General features: G+C 43.7%; 1 protein-coding gene across 3 annotated transcripts in view; it reads left to right on the forward strand.

The window, feature by feature from the left end:
* The first annotated feature begins 7,373 nt into the window (after positions 1 to 7,373).
* Plekhm3 (pleckstrin homology domain containing M3) overlaps positions 7,374 to 23,286 on the forward strand; it is a 164,960-nt gene continuing 149,047 nt past the window's right edge. For 2 of the 3 annotated variants that reach the window (XM_015993891.3, XM_042260221.2), the window contains exon 1: positions 7,375 to 7,527. The gene's annotated coding sequence lies outside the window, so the exon portion shown is untranslated. Of the gene's footprint in view, positions 7,528 to 23,286 lie in introns of all 3 variants that reach the window. The other variant, XM_042260222.2, reaches the window with a different exon arrangement.

Below are 23,286 nucleotides of genomic sequence, written 5' to 3' on the forward strand. Positions count from 1 at the left end.
GTGTGTGTGTGTGTGTGTGTGTGCATGTCTGCATGAGTGTGTATGTGTTCATGTTCCCGTATGTGCATGTTGCTGACTCTAGATTCCATTTTTTTTTTTTTTTTTTTTTTTTTTTTTTTTTTTTTTTTGGTTTTTCGAGACAGGGTTTCTCTGTGTAGCTTTGCGCCTTTCCTGGAACTCACTTGGTAGCCCAGGCTGGCCTCGAACTCACAGAGATCCGCCTGGCTCTGCCTCCCGAGTGCTGGGATTAAAGGCGTGCGCCACCACCGCCCGGCTTCTAGATTCCATTTTTAAGAGCAGGCATGACCTATTTGTCCTTCTGGCTTTGGTTCATTTTGCTCCACAGGATGATTTCCAGTTCTCTCCATTTTCTGTAGGATATGATTTTAAACATGCCCCTGCCGCATGAGAGTGTTAAGAGCCACACCACTATAACGATAAAGTCACTCCAGTAAATTTCTGCCACTTAGAAGAAGTGGACAACAGTAAGAAGCAGATGAGACAAGAGTCCCAAGATCCTCAAACCTTCGTCTCTGGCCTCTCTCCCGGTGTTTGTCATACTTTTTCTTTCCTCCAGATAACTAGAGACTTGATTGTATTTAAAGCCAAGTTTTACCTTTGGCAGAGAATATAGAAAGAGGACAACCACAGTTCACCCGGGAAAGATGGAACTCTCCAGTGTGAAAGTAAGTTCATCCATCTGCTACTTTGTAGTGGAAATGTGGAAAACGATAGATAGTAAGAAATGCGCCTGAAAATGTAGCTTATTGGAATCTAATTTTGCCTGCCTTTGTCTGAGAATTTTTTTTTCAGGATGATGTGACCAAGCCCTTTCTCCCCACAGATACATCACATGCGGATCCCAGAGAAGAAGAATACAATGTAGCGAACAGGGCACAAGGGCCGATTTCTGGTTCTGTTGGGTAGAAAAGATACCAGGGCAACAAAATGTTCTGCCAAGACAATTAAGAACTCCACTTTGGGTCCCCGAGCTTTGACTTCGCCCTGCCTTCCGCTGCCCCCACGAGGCTCTGCTTGTGGATCTCTCTGTGTGATTTAATTTCAGTTTAAGGTCTACCTTTTCAAGAGCATGAATTCACAAAGTTATTTGAGAGATGTCAGCTTCTTGTCCACGGGCCACTGACCCCTGAAAATGTGTGTGATAAGACATCTTCCTGCAGGAAGGGGACTCCAGGTTTGGAGAACTGTTTTTTTGTATCTGTGAGTCCAAGTCTGATGAAAACAGCTGAATAAGGTAAAATGTCATCTGGGCTTTAGGGTAGGGACCTGGCAGAGGGTTAAGTCACATGAAAAGGGGGGGGGGGCATTTTTCATTTAGAGATAGGACTGGACAGTGGGTTAGACTCTTTAATGACAAAAGGAAACTAACCACCTTTAAACATTCTGGAACTCAAGTGGAATTTTGGAATCATAATTTTTGATATTAAAAATTGAAATTCATCACTAGATCTTACTAAGGGCCTAAGATCTTAACCGTGGGCTTGGTGTTATCAAGAAAAGAAAAAGCATAGTAAGTCTATTTTCTGATTCTGAACTTGTTAGTTCAGATCATAGTTCCGAAGTTGTGAGTTCAACTCTAGTGCATTCTCTAGACCAGAGATCCTCCCTTGCAACTTAATTTCCTTACCGCAGCACTACTGGCACTAAGGATGCTATATTTCCTTGAAAGGTCTGATCCTGTGCCATCTGGTAAAGGTGTTTGCAGAGCCAGCCTGGCAGCCTGAGTTCAGGCTCCAGAACCCAAGAAAAGATAGCAGGAGAGAACATGCATGATACATTGTGTATACACACACACACACACACACACACAATTTAAAAATTAAAAGTGTTGATCATTAGTAGAACCTCCAAATATCATTGGATCTGAGCATCTGACCCACAGACTTGGAACTATGCTTAGGGCACCCACTCTGGCTTCCTCTGCTTACATCTTTCTCGGGTCAACAGGTTACAGCCTGAACACTCCCTCCCCCACCCCCCACCCCCACCCCCGCCACCGCCGCTGCCGCCACAGCCACAGCCACATGCTCTAAGGGCCTTTTCTTCCAGGACTTGTCTTCCTGGGGGTGGACCAGGATGTCAATGTCTCTCTGATAGAATTTGAATGTGTCCCCCAGTAGCTCAGAGGTTAGAAACTTAATTCATAAATTTGTATGTTGATAATATTGGAAGAAAGAGCCTCTCTGGGAGGTAATGAGGGTTAGGCAGGGTCATATGGATGGTTTTATATTAAAAAAAAAAAAAAAAAAAAAGGAAGAGAGGCCTAAAAGAGATGATTGCTCTGTCTCCTGACATTCAATCCTCCGTGTTACAAAGAGGTGAAAAGAACGGATCCAGTTGTCAAGACCTCCAGAACCCGAAGCAAAAGAAACTGCTAAAAAGAAACTTCTAATCTTATCATTTATCTGTTTTCTGGCATTTTGTAACAGCAACAGAAAATGGATTAGCATAGTCTTCTAAGGCCTGAGGAGTGGATGCTGCCAGAGTTCTGCTACATCGGTCCCAAAGAGGATGGGAGGGCGGGGTACTATAAACAGGATCTGAGGGTGAATCGGGATGGGTACAAGAGCATTTATTGAAAAGAGAATACACCTTTCATACTCTATAGTTGCACATAGGAGTACATGGGAGAAAGGAGGATGTGAGCTGGAGTGTGGCTTGTGATCCGGGATTTAGGAAGCTGGCATTGACCTTGACAAGTTAATATGCAGCAGTCCTATCTTAATGAAAGGGCCACAAGTTCCTCTTGCCAGAGATAAGAATGTCTGTTTTTAGCAAGCAGAAACTTTCTTTCAAGCCTCTGAGGGGATGGGGACTTGTCTAAATGTCTGACCTCGGGTAAAGGACTTTCTCGGGGGATCAGGCATTCTAATATAGAATATTGTAGTTTCTTGTGTGGCTTAGTTGATCCAAATAGCTAAAGCTCAAAAGCAAGTGAAGATGAAATTAGGCAAATATCACTGTGACCTCAGTAGACCTTAGGAATTTATAAATCTTGATTATCAAATATACCTTATTTATCAAACATATGTTACTTATCTAAATTTTCTAGCAGCTTGTATGGGAGTGGGCAAAGTTATCTTGGTATGTAGTTCCATGGTGACAGGGATTTTTTCCAAAGAATTATTTTGTTTAGAGAGGCTGCCATTTTGTACATTTTCATCCTTGAAAGCCCACACAAAATCTCCCAAAGGAAAAAGCATAAGGGAACACATAGTGAGAATCATTAAAAATGAAAGTAAAGGGTGCTGGAGAACCATGATCCGCAAAGTTGAAACGCTGGAACTTTGTCTAGCAGCAATGGTCTCCATGTGGTCCACACCAGGATGCAGTGGGACACAGTAGATAGGTTAGCACCTAGTAGCCAAGGTGTTGACAAATGTCCTGTTGACCAGGCAGGCCTAGGCTTGGAAACTGAAATCCCCCATCTGTTTTCTCATATTCTGCCTGATGGAGCACTATCCTGGTGAGGTGAATTTCTCACTGTTTTCAGGCAGATTCGTTCTGAGGACATAACAAAGTTTTGTTACTTTCTTGCCACCATAGTATGTTGTGGAATAATCTTTTTCTGTACACTGAGATGTATGGTGATATTTTATTTGTACTAAAATGTGATTTTATTTGTATGTTAACAAATAAAGTTGCCTGGGGGTCAGAGCTAACAGCAAGCCTTAGCAGAAGCTGGGTGGTGGTGGTGCACGCCTTTAATCCCAGCACTTGGGAGGCAGAGCTAAGCGAATCTCTGTGTGTTCAAGGATACAGCCAGCATGGAGACACACGTCTTTAATCTCAATACCAACCATAGAAGACCTGGAGGTCTGTACAGACAGGCAGTGACTAGGAGGTCATGTGGTTGGGTTTACAACCAATGAGAAGGCAGAACAGAAACAGACAGACACACAGGAAGTGGATCTCCTTCAAAGAGATAGGACAACAGCGACAGTGAAGGGTAAGGTTTTTAGCTCTTAGCTATTGCTCTGATCTCTCGGCTTTCATCTCTGTATTGGCTCTGTGTTTCTTATTTAATAAGACGGTTACTTCTACAAAGATGTGTCTTTGCCAAGGCACCTTCTGATTGGTTTAATAAAGAGCAGAATGGTCAATAGCTAGGCGGGAAGAGGCGAGGCAGGACTTCTGAGCAGAGAGTAAAGAAGAGATGAATCAAGGCTCTGGGGAGACACCAAAAGACACAGAGAGGAAACAGGAGGTGAGAGATGGAAGAGAGGTAAAAAGCCACAACGCAAACCGTAGATGAATATAAATGGGTTAATTTAAGTTATAAGAGCTAGTGGGACAAGTCTAAGCTATAGGCCAAACTTTCATAATTAATTATAAGCCTGTCTCTGTGTTTTTAGTTGTTGTTGTTTTGTGAGCTGGTAGCACCCCCCCCCCAATCTATCTGTAACAGCAAACCTTATTCTTGGTGGGAAAGAGGATAGGCCTCGTTTTAGATTAAAAGTCACCTTCTGTCGGGCGGTGGTGGCGCATGCCTTTAATCCCAGCACTCGGGAGGCAGAGCCAGGCGGATCTCTGTGAGTTCGAGGCCAGCCTGGGCTACCAAGTGAGTTCCAGGAAAGGCACAAAGCTACACAGAGAAACCCTGTCTCGAAAAACAAACAAACAAACAAACAAAAAAAGTCACCTTCTGTTGTGTTCAGCTGGGACCTCTAGTTCCCCCCTGCACGAAAATCCCCATTCCCGTCTCTCTCCATACCCCGCCTCCTCAGAGAGCCTCTGAACAAAGGAAAGGAGACAAAAGGTCCAATTCTGCATTCTTGGTGGCTACTGCACCTTCCTACCCTGAAGTTACCAGCAGCCCAAGTTCCTGCTGAAAGGGCTCAGCTTTTGACCACGCTTGGGCGCAAACCCAGCTTGTGGTGGACATGTCATCACCCCTTGCCTGCAACCTATAAAGTCTCCCTGCTTTAGTTTGTGGGCAAAACTTCTCCAGCCTTGATCTCTGGGACCAGAGAACTGGCCCCGGGAGTTGCTTTGCTCAATTATAAGACAAAACAAACCCTCCTCTAAGATTGCTTTTTGTGATGTATTTGCCCATAGCAAAGTAACTAATACAAATGCCCATCCTTGGATCCACCACCATGACCAGGATGAAGGTCCTGTAGATAGTAGGATGGGCTTAGCAGTGATTACATTCTTACCTTGTGACTTAGAGGTAGAAACAGGTTTCCCAAGGAAGTATGAGTGTTGTGGTGGTTTGGATAGGAACAGCCCCCATAGACTCATAGCTTTGACTGCTTGGTCCACAGGGAGTGGCACTATTAGGAGGTGTGGCCTTTTGGAGTAGGCGTGGCTTTGTTGGAGGAAGTGTGTCATTAGGGGGTGGACACTGAGGTCATAGAAGCTCAAGTCAGTTCTCTGTCAGATGCCTGAGGATCAAGATGCAGAACCCTCAGCTCCTTCTCTAGCACCAGGTCTGCCTGCATGCCACCATGCATCTCACCATGACGATAATGGACAAAACCTCTGACACTGTAAGCTAGCTAGCCCCAGTGAAATGTTTTGCTTTATAAGAGTTGCTGTGGTCATGGTGTCTCTTCACAGTGATAAAACCCTAACTAAGACAGGTGCCAAGTAAAGAAAATCAGCAGGTAAATGCCAGGGGGGTAGAGAGCAATACAGTCTGAACTTTTCCTGCTAGTATACGGCCACTACAAGTCTTGAAGTGAGAAAGTAGCTGTGGACAATGGTCAGACTAGATGAACTTGGACGATTCTTTCTGTTCTATATTAAAATTGTTCTGGCTGCTCAACAGAGGCCTTCCTGGGTGTCAGTGTACAGTGTAGGTAAAGACAGTGGCCCTGCTGTGAACTATAGACTGATGATGTACCTGTGGAGGTTCACTGATGACAGATGTCCTGTTGTGGGGAAGGATGCTCATAGGCAGGGAGGTTGTCCATACGCAGCGGTACGTGAGAACTCTTCCTCAACTCCTCGGTGGATCTAAAATGTCTCTAAAAATAACAAGGGCGATGGCAGCAGAGAGCCTCTTGAATGGCCGCATGAGTTTAACTATTTTGAATTTAGAGGGACAAAATGTTCCCAGATGACAACTAGCCAGTGGCTTCTTGGATGAGGTTATCACTGGCTCCCTGTGTAAGTGATAGGAAGCAAATTTAGTCATTTCACAAACATGGACTTAAAAAGAAAAGAGAAATGTGTTTGAATTTGTTTTCTTCAATCTAAGGTTTTAGACTTTGAATTTGCTTTCAATAATGAAGTCCAAACACAAAGGATGCTGGACTCTTTTTTTTTTTTTCCTTTTAACTAGGAAAAATTGTGCTTCATGTTTCAGTACCTTTAGTCTCCTGACTACAGGCTATATTTTGGACATTAGTCCTAAATTTGAAAATTTAAAACATAATTACCATGTAGTACATATTATGTTTGGGAGCTATAACACGTTTTTGTTTGTTTTGTTTCATTTCTTTTCTTTTTTCTCTTCCCTTCTTTCTTGTTCTTTTCTTTCTTTCTTTCTTTCTTTTCTGTTTGGATTATCAAGATAAGGTTTCTCTGTGTACCTTCGACTGTCCTGGAATTCGCTCTGTAGATCTGCCTGCCTCTGCCTCCCAAGTGCTGAGATTAAAGGCTTGTGTCACCACTGCCTGGCTTGCTTTTGCTTTTGCGACAGGGTGTGTCTCACTATGTAGCTCTGGTTGGCCTGGAACTCCCTGTGTAGACCAGGTTGATCTCCAACTCATAGAGGTCCACCTGCCTCTGCCCCCTGAGTGTCGGTGCTGGGATTAAAGGGGTGCACCACTACACCAAGCCCTTCCCTTATTGATCGTAATTGGGAAAACGACTAAGAAGTATGCTGTGACGGAGAATTAAGTCTGGAAACGGAAAGGAAGATCCGTCCAACTGGAACAGCACATCCGTGCAAAAGTGGCTGGTCACTGGGAGACTTCAGGAGAGGTGACAATCGGTCCTCCCCCTAACCCCCTAGCAATGCCCTATCTGCTTCACTGAGAATCCACAGCCAGGTTAGAGACCTTCCCTCTCAACCACACCCTTTCAACTCGTGCACCTAAATAGAGATGAAAAGCACTTTGTTTCTACTTTTGGAAAGCATTATTTCTGAGAGATTCTCTTAACCATGGCAACTACTGATAGCTGACCCTGTCCTGGTAGGATCCAAGTGACAACTTGAAGTGCAAACACCCATTTCGGCGTTGGGAGGAGCGTTGTGATAAAGGCAGGATGGGAAACAATGAGATAAGCAGATCAGGCCCTGGCTGGCCGCCTGCTCCTCCCGCAGGAGGGGCCGGTCCTCGCGGGCCGGAACCCTGTGTGTCCGGGTCTGGCTGCCGGGCTGCCGCGGGGAAGCATTTGAGAGTGGGACCGCGAGAAGCCGCTTGTAAACAGAGCCGGGCCGGGATGGTCGGCGGCAGGAGCGGAGCCGCTGGCGGTGAGGAGGGCGGGCTGCCTGGGTCGGGGCCCTGCCGGGGGTCGGCTGCAGGCCGCGCGGGCGACCGGACCCAAGCCACGGTGAGCATCCGCCTCGCTGCGGCCTCGGGCGGGCGGGGCGCGGGGAGGGACCGGCTGACACATCCCCGGAGCTTGCCGGGGTCGCGGGGATGCTTCCCACGCACTGCTCTCTCTCGTTTGTCGCTCTTCATTTGTGGAGAGAGCACTTCATTTGTGGGTGATGAGTGAGGGGATGACATGACGCGGTGTTGATTTTTTTGTGAATCAAGTAAACGCAAATTAGAAAGTAGTTGAATGAGGTCATCTGTTCCCTGCGGTTTTTATTTATTTATTTATTATTTTTTTAGGAACTCCCTCCCCAGTAATCATAGAAACCAAAACCCCAGCCAAGCTTTTAGCCCCAGAGAAATGCGACGATTTCTTTTTTTCTGTCTGTTGACTCTGACCATTTTGAATGTATAGTAAACGACGTCACAGGACTGATGACAGATTGGTCTTGTACAAAAAGCTTACTAAGCTAAAACACAACACAGCAAAACAAAACAAAAAACAACATAAGGAGTTCTGAGGCCCAACCCTTAAGCTGAAACAATTCTGCTGAGTTTGAATGGCAAGTAGAGACTAGCCTATACGTCTACTTTGCTTTTTAATTTAACAGGTAAAGCAGATTGAACTACATTGTTGCTGTAAAGGTATTCAGTTTTTCTTCTCTTTTATTTTTTTTTCTTTGATCCATGGAACTAGAGAGAAACATCTTGATTTTTCCTTAAAATATTAACTGTTAAAATATTTTCAATAATTATGATAAATTGTGGTATGCACTTGTGCAGCATTATAGAATAGCACACATTATAAGTGATTTGCTTAAAATAAGATACCAAGTAGTGTTTGTTTCCTTTACTGCAAACAAATACCTTGGCAAAAATTAGGTCTTTAAAAGGTCAAGAGATATGTGAACATAATTTAACTTTTAGCTAGAAGTCAAGATTAGGTTAAAAATTGACAAGAAGTGTGCAAATGTCATGCAGCATGAAATAATATCAGTGTCTGATGTGTTTGTCTTTATAGTAAATAATATCACAATGACATGGTTGTAGCAAGATCTTTAAAGCCACATTACCTCAGCTTAAATTCTTGTTTGGCCATTTTATCATTGTGTCATCCTGGGAAGCTTATTCAATTTTTCTGTTTCCTAATCTGTAAAGTGGGAATAATAACCACCTCATCAAAGATTTAATGAGGATTAAATATGTATGCTTTTTGAGACAGAGTCTCTCTGTGTAAGCATGTCTAGCCTGAAAATTAGTATGTAGACCAGGCTGGCCTCGAACTCACAGAGACCCACCTGCCTCTGCTGAGATGTGCCACCATGTATGTCCTGTAGTATAACATAGTCAGGTAGTGATGTCCATATGTATAGATCCTGGGGATGCGCAACAATGTTTGGAAGTACAGTTTCACACTAGAGTCTTAGGTGTCAATGGATGTGCCACCATACCTGGCAAGCTGATATTTTGGAAGTGCCATGGAACAGCCACTACAATAGATTTATCATCCATCATGCAAACAAATTATAAAAATGGACACTTAAGACTCTGGGACAGTCATAGTTCCAAACTGTCCTTCTAACAGCGTTTTTTGCTCATCCCCAGAACCGTGCATATAGGACACGACTACCTGACTATGTTATATTACATGACATACATGAAAGTGGAATGGTGAGATCATCAAGGTAGGGTCTCATCTAATCACAAGTGCCCCTAAAAGTGTAGAACTTTCTATTGCTGGGAAATCACATGAAGATGCAGCATACTGTAACTGATTTAAAGATGGGTGATACCGTTGATCTGGACTTTAGGCAGCCTTGAGGAATTTGGAAGGCTTAAAACTACCAAGAGTGACCTCCTGGCCGACAACCAGCACAAAGCTACAAAAACCTGGATTTTTGTCAACAATCCAGGCAAGTTTGAAACAGAATTTCTAGACAGGAGCTTAGCCCAGCCAGGCCAACACCTTAGTGACTGTGAGATAAGAAATATTGTTTAAAGCAATCTGGAGTGTGAGATAAGAAATATTGTTTAAAGCAATCTGGAGTATGAAAATTGGTTGTGTCATTATAGAAAAGTAATGCAGAATCAAGCAGAAAAATGGACAAAAAAATAATTAAGCAGAGTGTTATAGTGTGGATCTGGGATGTTCCCCAAAGGTCTGTGTGCTAAAACCTTAGTTCTTGTAGAAGCATTTTGAAAGTGGTGGGGCTTATGAGAGGTAGGAAGTCTTTGGGGCATTGAGAGGATGCCAGCAAAGGGAGTTGTGGCCTCTGGATCTTCCTCGTTCTGTCCTTTTGCTTAGTGCTCTGCCATGCACTCTGACCCTGATGCGCTGCCTGGCCACAGTCCTAAGTATAATGAGACCAGCTGATCGTAGATTGAAAGCTCCAAAGCTGTGAGACAAATTAAACCCTTTGAAAGTTGGTTACTGTGAGAATTTCATTATGGTGATAGAAAGTTAAGGTACTGTCGTAGGAATTAGAATTAAGTAGCTAATGTTTTAAATCAAGCTCTTTCTACCAATCAAAGAAATAAAAATAGAAGCAATAACAAGATAATACTTTTCCAGCCCTCAAATTACTATAGAATTCAATGAGTGTAGATTCTCATGTCAAGTAGTGTGTCATGGAGCAGACACTGTCAGATGCCACGAGAGGTAAACACTTAGTACAGCCTTTCCGAAAAGCACATGGACTGAATTTGTGAGAAGCCTCAGCAATGCGCCTCCCCTTTGACTTAGCAATTCCTGTTTTCGAAGTCCAAAGGAACTTATGAGAGTAGTTAAGTTCAATGCAATGCTGAATAGGCCTTTATGTAGAAAAGAATTGGCAATAGTCTTAAGTGCCCAATAACAGGGGATCTGTCAAATTATAGGTCCAGGCCGGGCGTTGGTGGCGCACGCCTTTAATCCCAGCACTCGGGAGGCAGAGCCAGGCGGATCTCTGTGAGTTCAAGGCCAGCCTGGGCTACCAAGTGAGTTCCAGGAAAGGCGCAAAGCTACACAGAGAAACCCTATCTCGAAAAAACAAAACAAACAGGCCGGGCGGTGGTGGCGCACGCCTTTAATCCCAGCACTCGGGAGGCAGAGGCAGGCGGATCTCTGTGAGTTCAAGGCCAGCCTGGGCTACCAAGTGAGCTCCAGGAAAGGCGCAAAGCTACGCAGAGAAACCCTGTCTCAGAAAACCAAAAAAAAAAAAAAAAAAAAAAAAAAAAACAAAACAAACAAACAAACAAAAAAAAAATTATAGGTCCATCAAAAGATGTGACAGAATGCAAACATTAGAGAGATATTAATGAAGAATTTTAATAGTGAAAAAGGTCCAGTCATGGCTAAGTGGGAGAAAGACAGCAGAGAACTGTGTCTGCAGTAGGCTTTCACTAACTCAGTCTTCTCTTCTCCTCTCCCTCTTTCTCTCTTTGTTCTTTCTCATACAGTGCTTTCTCCCCGTTAGAGGGTGAATAAGAGTTGCTTATTTTGCCTTTCTTGTTTTTAAAACACTGACAATGTACTTGTAGTACTTTTTTTTTTTTAATAACCACGAAGATCGATAAATGTTTCAATGCTGTCAACATTATGGACAATACATTTTGAATCTAAAGCACAAACAATGTGAACAATAAAGTTAATAAATAATTTAGGTATATAGCAGAAAGTTAGTTTTTCAGAAAACGGTAGTATTGTAAAGATTGCATGGCATTTCTCAGGGTAATCGGTTCAAACTTCTGTGGAAAGAAGAGTAAGTGTGATATTGAAGTACTAAAAAAAGTCCTATGGATGACATTTTACTAAACGCCCTGTTCCTTTCTTTCTTTTCCTTTCCTTCAGTGTCTCGATATAGCCTAGGTAGGCCTGGAACTTGTCATGTAGTCCAAGCTGGCTTTGAACTAGCAATCTTGTCTATAGCCAAACCATCCTGAATGCTCTTCATCTGAACTGAGCTAATTAGTGATCCTTCTGCCTCAGCCTCTGGAGTGTTGGGATTATAGGCATACGTTGCCACACCTAGCTAAAAGTCCTTGTTGTCTTTAAGATGAATGGAGTTCGGTGTTGGGTTACACCCCCCACCCCCGTTGATGTATAGACCAGGAAATAAGAGACTGAGGAATATGTAATCATTTGGCAGAAAGGAAAAAGAAGAGCTTGTCATTAGGACGAGGAAAACCAAGCTAGATGGAGGCCAGTATAAGGCTCGAAGCAAGCATGCAAACTTGTGTGTGTATTGAATATTTGTCAGACAGTGGACTTTGCTGTGATCAGGTCATGCATTTACCTGTTCACAAGGCAGGCTGAGAGATTGATACTACTCTTCTAGTTTCAGCAGGTCTGATTTTAACTTAGCAAAGATTAGTTATGTAGGCTAGGTTTTAGGCTGCTCCTTCTCTTTTCCCAGTGACCGGGCCTCTTCTGTTTCACAGCACCCTCTCCCACACCCTCAGAGCAGGCCCCGAAGTGTCTCACGGCACTGTGGCTCCTGGCCACTTGCTGGCTTGCTTCCTGGGGAATGTTTACTCCTTGGGAGAAAAGGACTATCTGGCAAGGAATTGCTCTCTGCATTTTCGTTTTTCTTTCAGAATTGGCTTGGTATGTGGTTCATAAGGGACCATACTGTGTTCCAGCTTCAAGTGCAAACCAAATAATTCAGAGATCTTAACAGCAAGTGTGACAGAAGTGGTTGCCAGTAGCAAAGTGTGTATATACAGTTTGCTCCTAGCTCATTGGCTACTGTAGGTATAACTTACTTTCCTGCAGACTGCAGGAAAAACATAATTTGGTTGATGAGCGTTACTAATCTCGATGGCAGATGAATTATGGGCAAAAATCAAATGAAAATAGAGAGGCAGTTACTTATTTATTGTTTTTGTTTTGTTGAAACAGGGTCTCTCTGTGTAGTCCTGGCTCTCCTAGAACTCTGTGTAGTACAGGCTGGTCTTGAACTCACAGAGATCCTCCTGTTTCTGCCTCTCATGTTCTGGGATTAAAGATGTGTACCACCATGGCCAGCTGAGAGGCCATTGCATTAAAATGTCAAGAATACATTTTTTTTTAAATTAACTTTTTGTTTGTTTGTACTCTGAGCATGGTTTCAAACTGGATTCCCCAGTTATATGCAGCCTTCATGAGAGAAGAGGTTTATTTATATCCAGCTATCTTGAGTAGAGTAACTAGTTTATAATTCAGTGCAAACTAAAACTGCTTTGTTCTGTATTATCTAGTTTACTTGTAGGTAATTAGCTAATCGCGAAATGGGTAAATACATCACGGTGTGGTCTATAGGTGTGATAATAACCTTGAACAAGACACACACACTCCTTGACTTCATGAAGCTTACATTTTGCTAGGGGAGACAGAGAGGAGAACAGGCCCAGTTAAGGAGTATCTGACCTAATAATGGAGGCTGTCCAGATGCTATAGAGGAATAAAATAGGGCAGGTCTGAATGGGCCTGGGAAGTCAGGGGGAAGTGATTCCTTAGCACAGACCTGGAGGCTGGATTCGATGTAGCCACTCTGGGGTGGGACACTTTGGGAGGAACAGTGCTGGTAAAGAGTTAAGGGCGGTGGTGGAGGAAAAGAGGCTTCCAGGCAAATAAAACAGGCAAGTTCTAATTTCTTTAAAATCTTTATGCCCGGAGACAGAATGAGATGGTGGTAGAGGAGTCTAGAGGGAAATTGAAGAGCTAAGGGCTGGGAGGAAAGTGCCGTGGGCTTCCTGGGTACTGCTTATGCAGAAGGCAGCAGGTTTTGATTTCTGAAAGCCCACTTGGGTGGCAGTGTGGTGAAGGGGTCAGGAGACTGCCTGGAAGATAGCTTGGTGGTGGAGAGACAGAGCAGTGGGTAGATTTGGCAGATACCACAGAGGTAGAATTCACAGGACTTGCTAATTTGTGTTGGTCGTTGGTGAGTGAGTCAGCTAGAAATGCCCAAATGGATATTCATCTTTATTAGGGGATGATGTCCTTTTCTCCGTAGCGAGTGTTTGGAGGACACAGGCTGGAGGGTAAGATGAGGAGTTGGTTGTGCATTGTAGGAATCAGGGCATCTATGAAAAGCGGTTATAAATGCCATCTAGAGCTCAGGAGAATATTCTGTTCTCCATTTTCCACGTGGATGGTAGCTGCAGCCACAGACGTGGAGAAGGTCACTAGGGAGGATGGAAGAGATGCTAGCTAGGTAAGAGGGCTGTGGGGTGTCTGTCACCTGAGCACTGGAACAGGAAGAGGACACCCCTGGACAGAGGAGAGAGGGCAGAGATGGCTGTGCCAGTGAATTCACAAGGACAGTGTAGAGTGGGTCTTTCTAGGTCACACTTCCGAATGTTCAGTCAGATTCACTGTAAGAAGGCTTCTAGATCTGGCCATTTAGAAACTGCCAGCAACCTGTGCACGTCAAGTTTCACCTGGGGCAGAACCAGGCTGCTGCTTGTGGGAGAGTGAATGGGGTAGTAGAAAGTAGAGCCTGAAAGTGTCAAGATCAAAGGTTTTCCAGAAACTTAGATGCCAGACAAAAGAGGGAAATGTATCCTACATGTAGAGAGGCTTAGGAAGTGAGAGACCCTTGCTTATAGTTCTTGTTGGGGAGAGCTCTTCTTTTTCGTTTTTATTTTTAAAAACTTTACATAGTTTTTTTGATCATATTCTCACCTTTCCCCTAGCTCTCCCAGATCTTCCTCATCTCCCTACCCACCCAGCTTCATGCTCCAAGCTCTCTCTCTTTTTCTCAGAAACCCATACATCAGAAAACAAAAAACCTAATAAGATAAAAATTACAGAGCGGTGGTGGTGCACGCCTTTAATCCCAGCACTGGGAGGCAGAGCCAGGCGGATCTCTGTGAGTTCAAGGCCAGCCTGGTCTACAGAGTGAGTTCCAGGAAAGGCGCAAAGCTACGCAGAGAAACCCTGTCTCGAAAAAAAAAAAATTACAAACCAAACCAAGAAATGAACAGATAACAAACACAGAGCCATTCTATGTTAGGCAGCTAGTTCAGGCGGTGGGCCTGCCCTGGAGTGTGATTGATAGGCTCAGGGACCCTCCATTGGAGAAAACAGATTTTCCCTTTCCCAGTAGGCATCAAGCTCTTGGGTTAGAGGTGAGACTTTGTATCCATTTCCCATTCTCTGTGCTGAGATCTTTGTCTGCTTGGAGCCCGTGTACATCTTGTTCACCTGTCACAGTCTCTGTGAGTCTGTATGTGCATCGTCCTGTTGTGTCTGGAAACACTGTTTCCCTGGGGTCATCCACCACTTGGCTCTTCCAGTCTTCTGCCTCCTCTTCCACAGATCCCTGAACCTGTAGGGGAGGGATTTGATGAAGACATCCGGATCAGGGATGAGTGCCCCACAATCTCTCACTCTCTTGCCTATTGGCCAGTGTTGAGGCTCTGTGGTAATCCCAGGCTACTGCAGAAAGCTCCCTGTGGTAGGTTGAGTGAGCGCTCATCGGAATCTGTAAGGGTGTTTGTTCTTTACATTGTGCAGTGCGTGCACCACTGAACCCCTCCACTTCAGGGCCCCTGCTGCTGCCCTTAACTCTGCAGAAGGAACACTTGAGTAGATTAAGACTTCCTCGGAGCTTCCTAAGCAGATCACTGTCACCACCCTTCCCCTAGTTGGTGTAAAGATGATCAAAGAGAATGTGGTAAACTTTTCCTTGGGTAGGGGTGCAGGAATATATCATAAGAACTCAGCTGGTTATGGCAAAGTCACTACCTGGAGGAATCAGGGAATTCCTCCCGAGGAAGCCAAATCCCAAGGAGTTTTTGGTGTTACTTGGCTTGTTATATATCAGCTGTCTTCTGTTATGAAAATCATGTGTGCCTTCATAGTTTTCCCAATTGACTTTCTCCTAAGAAGGACTAACAGTATAGACTGAGCACTCTCTGGACATACACATTCCAGGTATTTGGAGAACAGCCTCAGGAAAGGCTTTCTCTGGAATCAGATTATCTCCCTTAGCCACTTTCAAGGACTACAGGAAACACCACCCAGGTGGGTGCCCAACTTCCGAGGACTAACAATGATAACAGCCCACCTGCAAGTCTCCTGACTTACGGTATATTCCACAAGAAGACACCGCCTAGGAGAGGTGGACATTAAGTAATAGCTTTACACAATTTAGCTCGGACCCTCCCTTTATATACTGAGACTTCCAGGGCACGGAGAGAAGAGAGAAGAGAATGGAAGAACTAGATGGGTAAGAACTTGAGAGGAACGAACTGAGATGGGGAAGAACTAGATTGAAGGGCTAGAAGAGAGGACAAGAGGAACGAGATGGAAGATGAGGAAGAGCCAGATGAGAGAGAAGGAGACGGGAGAGGAGCTGATAGGGGAAAGAACTAGATAGATGAGAACCTAGAAGGGACAGAATTAGATGAAGGAATTAAGATAGAACATAGAGGGAATCGCAGACAAGTGTAGAGAGAAATCAGGCTAAAGATGACCTAAATATGAGAGCAGAATATAAGCTTGTAACTGTCACAGAATAATAAATTATATGGACTAAGGAGTTTCGTGTACATAGATTCATTTCTTCCCATTAAAGATTAATTATCAGCTGGTTGTAGATTCTTCCCGGACCCTGGGAGGGGACTATCGAGGGGCTGGACTTCCATAGTCCCTGATACAGGGGCATCCTGTACGCTGCTTTGGGGATCATAAAGCATAACATTCTGGTGTTTGGTTTGCACTCCAAAGCTACCTTTGAAAGTTTGACAGGGATCTTTATTTGCTCTATATTTTGATCAAGTAGCCAAAGTTCAGGTTCAAGAAGTTTGTCCCAGAGCACACTCCAGTAGCAGTTCGTAGAAAACTGAGACTTAAGTCTTCAATTCTGGATCTTGTGATCCAAGTGGGTACCCTTCACCGGAGGATTACGTGTGGTGTCTTTTTGTTTTGTTTTTGGTGAGTGGAAGTATTAAAATTGGCCTAGTTTTAGTGGATTTGAACTAAGATTTAAAATAAAATAAGAATGTTATCAGTCAATTCTGTTGTTTTGTTTGAACTTTGTGTTTGCATAAAGGTAACTTGAAGTTAGCTTTACAAGGAGGCTGTTTATTTGACCCTGCTCTAATAGGTAACATATGCTTGAATTATCTATAGTAGCATCCAGTTTGAAACGATTTCTTTCAATTCTTTTGGCAGAAACGTTTGTTTGCAAGTTCTTTTAAGCAAACATTTTCACAACTGTTTCTGTTTATTGGCTGAATGAAAATGATTTGTTAGGGAAACTGTAAGAGGTTTGGGCTGTTGGGACGATGTAAACACCTCTAAAAGCACTTGTTCAAGTGAAGTCACAGTCATTGTTCCCTTACAGACAGTTTAAGGTCACACTGAGGACTGAGACTTAGCTCTTCAGTAGGGAACAACGTTTTATTCTGTTTGTTCAGAGACTTCCCAGATACCATTTCCTTGGAGAATTTACAATGACACAGAGAGATTATAGAAGTGATTTTTATTTATTTATTTTTGCAAATTAGGCATCAACTATTTCCCTAGGTAGAAGAATGATAGTTATCAGGTAACTACCTGGGTCAAGGGATTAACAAATAAAACAATAAAAAAATATTAGTTTCAATTGGTGTTTGACACTGAAATTTGAAGCACCATGTACATGAAATGCTAGTGTAATATTTTAGGGTCATTAATTGGCTTTGACTTGCATATGGGACTATGTATTTAGTGTTGATTTTACTCAGGCCATATTACCCATAACAACTTCATCTCTTTAAATTTCTATTTCCTTGTAAGTGGTAGTAATAATGTTACCAGCTCCTAAATGACTTGTTGGGAGGATTCAACAACTCAGTACTCAGAAAGTATGAAGTAAATATTAGCTCTCATCTGTTATTTGTCACTTGTCTTAGATGTTATAAGAACTGTATTTTATTTTTAAGCCTGTTTATTTGTTTAGCCCATCATTCCACCTTTATTAACATCAAGTCCACCCGTATTGAAAGAGACCTCTGCAAGACATCTGTAAAGGGTTCCGGACAGTGGTGGGCAGGACTCCTGATGATGAAGGGCAGCTGTTTAAGTGTTAGCTCTCACAAACTTATCATCTCAGTACCAGTTCCGATCAGTCAAATATCAGTCAGTCAGATCCCTAGAATTTCTACATTGCACAATTGGGATTTTTTTATTTGTTTGTTTCTTGGGATCAGGTTTTGGGTAGTGCAGGCTGGCCTCAAGCTTACTGTGTATGTTGCAGAGGCTGGCCTTAAACTCCTGACCCTCCTGCATCACCAAGCCCACCCTGCAGAATTGTTTTAGGACAACCCATTTCACATTAATGGTAATGGTCCATAACAAAAGTCAGCTTAAGGGGCTGGAGAGACGGCTCAAAGGTTAGCAGCAGATGCTGCCCTTCCAGTGTAAGTTCCCAGTACCCATGTCAGGCAGCACAGAGCTGCCTGCAACTCTAGCTGCAAGGCGTCTGATGACTCAGGCCACCCCAGGCACCCCCACTCCTGTGCGTGCGTGTGTGCATGCGTGCGTGCGTGCGAAATACACACACACGTTACAAACAAAAGCAAATCTTAAAAAGAGAAACGTAAGGCCACTTAGAGGGATGAAAATATAGCCCCTACTGTTCTCGGTGTTTCGAAACTCCTCCTCTGCCCCAGTGACAGGCGGAGGATTTTCTGGCCTTCACAGTGTGCAAAGCTAGGTTCTTTCTGTTGCTTGCCCTTATCTCTTCTTATCTTTGAAGTCTGAGAGGGTGTTTTGTCTGTGGGATTTGCTTCCTGACTAAAGTGCTCAGAGGCTGATTGGTAGCCAAGGTCAGTGTCATAGATTAGGTCTAAAAGGAGAAAGGGGGTTCACGGATCCTGGATGCGGCCTGCCACCATTGAATGTATCTGTTGTTGTTTCAGGTAGCAGTGAGGCACCTTTTGCTTAGATCTGGTCACTGGTCTAGAACTCCTGACGAAAGATTAACAAAGACCCAGCCTTGCTTTTTAGCACATTCAAATATTACAGAAAGAAGAAAAAGAAAAAAAAAAAAAAACAGTTAAGTACTTCTCATAACACTCTTTCTAAGCACCCTGAAGCTGATGGCTAGGAAACTGTTTCAGATTTCTTTCTTTGTTTTTTTTTTTTTTTGAGACAGACAGCTTCAGCTGTCCTGGAACTCACAGAGATTCACCTGCCTCTATCTCTTGAGTGCTGGGAGTAAAGGTGTGCACCACCACTGCTCAGCTTCTAATTTTATTTTTGTTTATTTGTGTGTGTGTGTGTGTGTGTGTGTGTGTGTTTATACTTGTTTCTTTTGTCTTTGGTTTCTGTTAATCCTGAGATTTGCCAGAGAAAAACCACCAGGTCCACCATTTTGGCCACATTAGCCAAGCTTTTTATTAAAATTTTGAATACTGACAAGATGGAATTTGTTCAGGACCACTCCTGGAAACTTTCCAGCTTGAGTGGCCCTGAGACACTCGTTGTCAGGGCTTATGTGGACAAAACTCATGCTTTCCCATGAGGCTTTGCTGTTCTTTTCAACTCCCAGAATCCCAGGCAGTTACCTGGTCCTTGAGCAGGTGGGACTTAGAGGTTAACTTAGGGTCTCACATTTCCTCCTGTAAGGATCTCCGTGTACATATCATTGCCATTTGACGTGATCTGTTCCTGGATATATTAATGATACTTTGTGTTCTCATATGCTGTGGATATCATTCTATATAAATAAGCGTCTGAGTGATTATTTTATAAGTGGATTGTGGGACTGCGGGGCTTGGGGAACCTGGAGAGAAGCCCTCCAGCAACACTCATACATCACGTTTGTCTTTGTGTCTGTGTCCCGTACCACCCCCCATCTCTCCCCCCCCACCACCACGGTTCAGCCCTTCAAGGTTAGGTCTGTGTTTTATGCCTCCACATCTAACATGGTGCTTGAGTGCTTGATCATAGTTTTAGATTCTCTGGGAAAGTATACACCTATACTCTGCGCCTCGCTTCTCAACTGTAAGGTAACTGGGGGCAGACACAGCAGGGGCGCTGTTACAGAGGATGGCCCTGAGGTCTTGTGTCAGCCTAACTTGCTGGGTGTCCCCGTTGGGGAGCCTGAGCTAGAACAAGAGCCTTCTCCTGGGGTCCCCGGTTGGTGTTGTGCTCACCGCCTTGCTTGTCCTGCGGAACGAGCTGGGTGGCTCGGGCCTTGGCTTCAGTCTACTGACTTATGGTTCTGCCACCGTGGCACCGAAGAGCTTTACCGCCACTTGGAAGGTTGAACTTGGGTGGCCCACAGGATTTGGTAATTAGGCAGGGATTTCAGAACGTCTTTGTCTTCCCCAGGGGACCCTCAGCTGACAATAGATGAGTCATTTTGGTCTCTTTCATCATGGCTGAAACAGTCCCGGTACTCCTTTGGCTGCTCTCCGTTGAGATCACTATAAGTATTTATTAAAAGGCTCACCAAGCACTTTTTATAAACCATAGTATAAGCTGCGCATGTGGAAAATGAGTATTTTCAGTAAAACCATGTAATTTCCCCCACAGGTTAACTGAATTTTGAGGCATTATGAGAGAAAAAAATGAAAGAAATTCCAGGTTATATTTGGAAATATCCCTAACCCCATTTGTGTTCAGAAAATTCCAAATAGTTCTATGAGCTGATGATAATCTTTAGGTCCGAAGGCACTTCCCTAGCCCTTCTGGGGTATGATGTACATTTGGAGTTCAACACACTACCTCTTGTTGTGTTTGTTGTTGCCATGCGTTACGCTTTCAGCCCTCAGTGCCTGTGGTCCCTAGGTGCACCTTGCAATTATTCCCTATCGTAGTTAGAGGCTGACTCCAGCAACATGGACTTTGGCTATTTGTGGGGCTGGAGGTTGGACCTAGGGCCTGGTGCATGCTGGGCAAGTGCTTTCCCACTGAGCTGTGTCACTGGCTCAACTTTTGCTTGTAATTTGGAGTCAGGGTCTCGGTAACCAGTGTAGGCAGGCCTTGAATTCACTGGCTTCCTGCATCAGCCTCTGTATAGCTAGGCTGGACTAACATGTGGTTTCTGTGACAGAAGTTGTCACTTTCCACTTCAGTCTCGGGACGAAGGTAACTGGAGTGATTCATTTGCTTGATCTGTAATCACTGTTCCCTGCCGTGGAGGCAAGGGGAGATGAGAAACATCAAGTCTGCTTTACAGAACTGAAATCCACCTGTCTGTTTTGTCTCTAAGAGCTGGGCACATTAAGATACTGGAGGTTTTATGAAAATAGACTTTATAGTTCAGTGGCTGACAGAGAGAAAAATAATGATGCTGCCTTTGGTGGCAGACAATCTGAAATTTGAAGTGTTGTGTGCTTATATTTAGCTGGATTTCTAAGAAAACAAACATCTTGGGACATCAGATGTCGCAAGATTGTGCAGGTGGAAAATAATAAGTAGAACTGAAAAGTATTTTTCATTGATTGTTGGAGGCATTTCAAAGGGGGCTTCTCAGTGCTGGCATTAGAAAGGGCTTGGACTCCGTGTCACTGGATCAAATAAAAACAACCAGGTTACTGAGTGCGTGCGTGTGTGTGTGTGTGTGTGTGTGTGCGTGCGTGCGTGCGTGCGTGCGTGCGTGCGTGCGTGCGTGCGTGCGTGCGTGGTGGGTCATCACAAAACATAATTCTATACAAGGTCTTAGTGAGGCCTTTGGTACCTGACGTTTTCCATGTTTCGGTGGTGAGGAAGCTTTCTCTGCTCAGGTAAAATTTAAAAACTTGGATCAACATGAGGTTTTAGAAAGTAAGTCATATTTTACTAAAGTAAGCTTATATTCAAATATACTTTTGCCACGAAAAAAATGTACACATGCTGCTAAGATAAAATGTAAAAGTTTGAAAAAAATATGGTGTTTTAGAAAGTAAGTAAAATTTTACTGAAATATGCTTACAAAGAATTCAAATATCTTTTCCAGAAAACTATATGTAGGTATATATATGTATGTACACACATAGACACATACATACATATGCAGATGTCAGGGCTTTGAAAATGTGCTGTTTGAGCTGGATGTGGTAGCACACGCCTTTAATCCCAGCAATGGGGTGGCAGGGGCAGATAGATCTCTGTGAGTTTGAGGCCAGCCTGGGCTACAGAGAGTGATTCCTAGTACAGCCAGGGCTACACAGAGAAACCCTGTCTTGAAAAACAAAACCAAACACGCAAACAATAAATAAATAAATAATAATAAAAAAGAAAACCAAAACCAAAAAGGTGCTGTTTGTCCAGTTATTCCCCACCAAGTATTTACTGAGCCCACCAGGTTCTAGCTGTGGTTTTAGGTTCAGTGAGCTCTCTACATGTAGAAGAGTGCAGACCGCAATTCCCAGGTCTGCTAGGTAGCTATGGGCCTCAGTCCAGGTCCTTGATGTTACTGAGTCTCAGTTTCCTCACTTGAGGAGGAGTATTGTAGTACCTACAGTGTATACTGTGAGACTTAGAGACATGTACCATGTGGTATAACTAGTTTAAAATAGACTGATAAAGTATCCTTCTTATTGTCATCCAAAAAAAAAAAAAAAAGACACAGTGGATGATGTAGGAGAGATACCAGAGATATACACACCATTGCAGTTTAAAGAGAGAGATGATGTAGGAGAGGTACCAGAGCTATACACACCGTTGCAGTTTAAATAGATGATGTGGAAGAGGTACCAGAGTTATACACAGCGTTGCAGTTTAAAGAGAGAGAGCCATTTAGGGATCAAAGAAGGTGTGCAGAAGATGTGGCAGCCGAGTGGCATTTGAAGAGTCAGTAGAAATTTAATGAGTAGAAGTAGCAGAGGGTAGCTTAGTGATGATTACCAGCAAAGACTTAGAGTTTGAAAAGGATGACATTTAATCAGTAGTGTTTTTGTTCAGAGCAAAAGAGGTGTACACAGGGCAAAATTGGAAAAGTAAACCGAGCCAAGGACACAAAAGGCTTGGGATGTCAGGTTAAAGGCTTACGGGAGCTTCATTGACGGATTCTCTGCTGTTTCCCCACTGTCTACAACAGTGCCCAGTGCATAGTGGACATTCAGCTAACATTACAGATTAACAACTGAGTGTGGCTTAGATACATTGAGTAGTTTTGCCATGAAGTAGGCCAGGTAGAAATTTCTTCCTTTTTTTTTTAGGTTTTTTTGAGACAGGGTTTCTCTGTGCCTTTTCTGGATTTCACTCTGTAGACCAGGCTGGCCTTGAACTCACAGAGATCCACCTGGCTCTGCCTCCCAAGTGCTGGGATTAAAGGCATGTGCCACCACTGCGCAGCAAAATTTCTTACACTTAGCTGGGAACAGAGGACCAGAAGTCAGGTCTGAGTTTGAGATGAAGGCAGGAGTTTGAAATTGCAAGCACCTTAAATTGGTTATGTAGCTACAGTCAGTGAAGATGACTCAGGTGCCTATATTTGATGAGGAGACCCCAAAACGGGGGGGGGGGGGGGGGGGGGAGGACGATGTGGCTTGAGATTCAGGGAGTAGACATAATCAGGAGATTGAAGACAGAGTGCCCAAGTGTATTAGTTACTTTCTCGTTGCGATGACCAAATACCATTAAGTTACCATTGAGCAACACAAGGAAGGGAGGAGGGATTATTTTGGCTCATCATGTGAGAGTATTGTCCATCATGGTGGGGGAAGTCATGTCAGCAGGAGCCTGAAAAGCCTGGTCACATTGCATTTTCAGTCAGGAATAGAAAGAGAGATGAATTCTGGCATTCTCCCCACCTTCTGTGTTTAATTCTCCCTGGAACCCCTCCTCAGAGGATGGTGCTGCCCTCATTATGGGTTCAGCTTCCACCTCTGT

The sequence above is a fragment of the Peromyscus maniculatus genome, chromosome 13 (genome assembly GCF_049852395.1).
Source record: "Peromyscus maniculatus bairdii isolate BWxNUB_F1_BW_parent chromosome 13, HU_Pman_BW_mat_3.1, whole genome shotgun sequence".
Classification (NCBI taxonomy): Eukaryota; Metazoa; Chordata; class Mammalia; order Rodentia; family Cricetidae; genus Peromyscus; species Peromyscus maniculatus.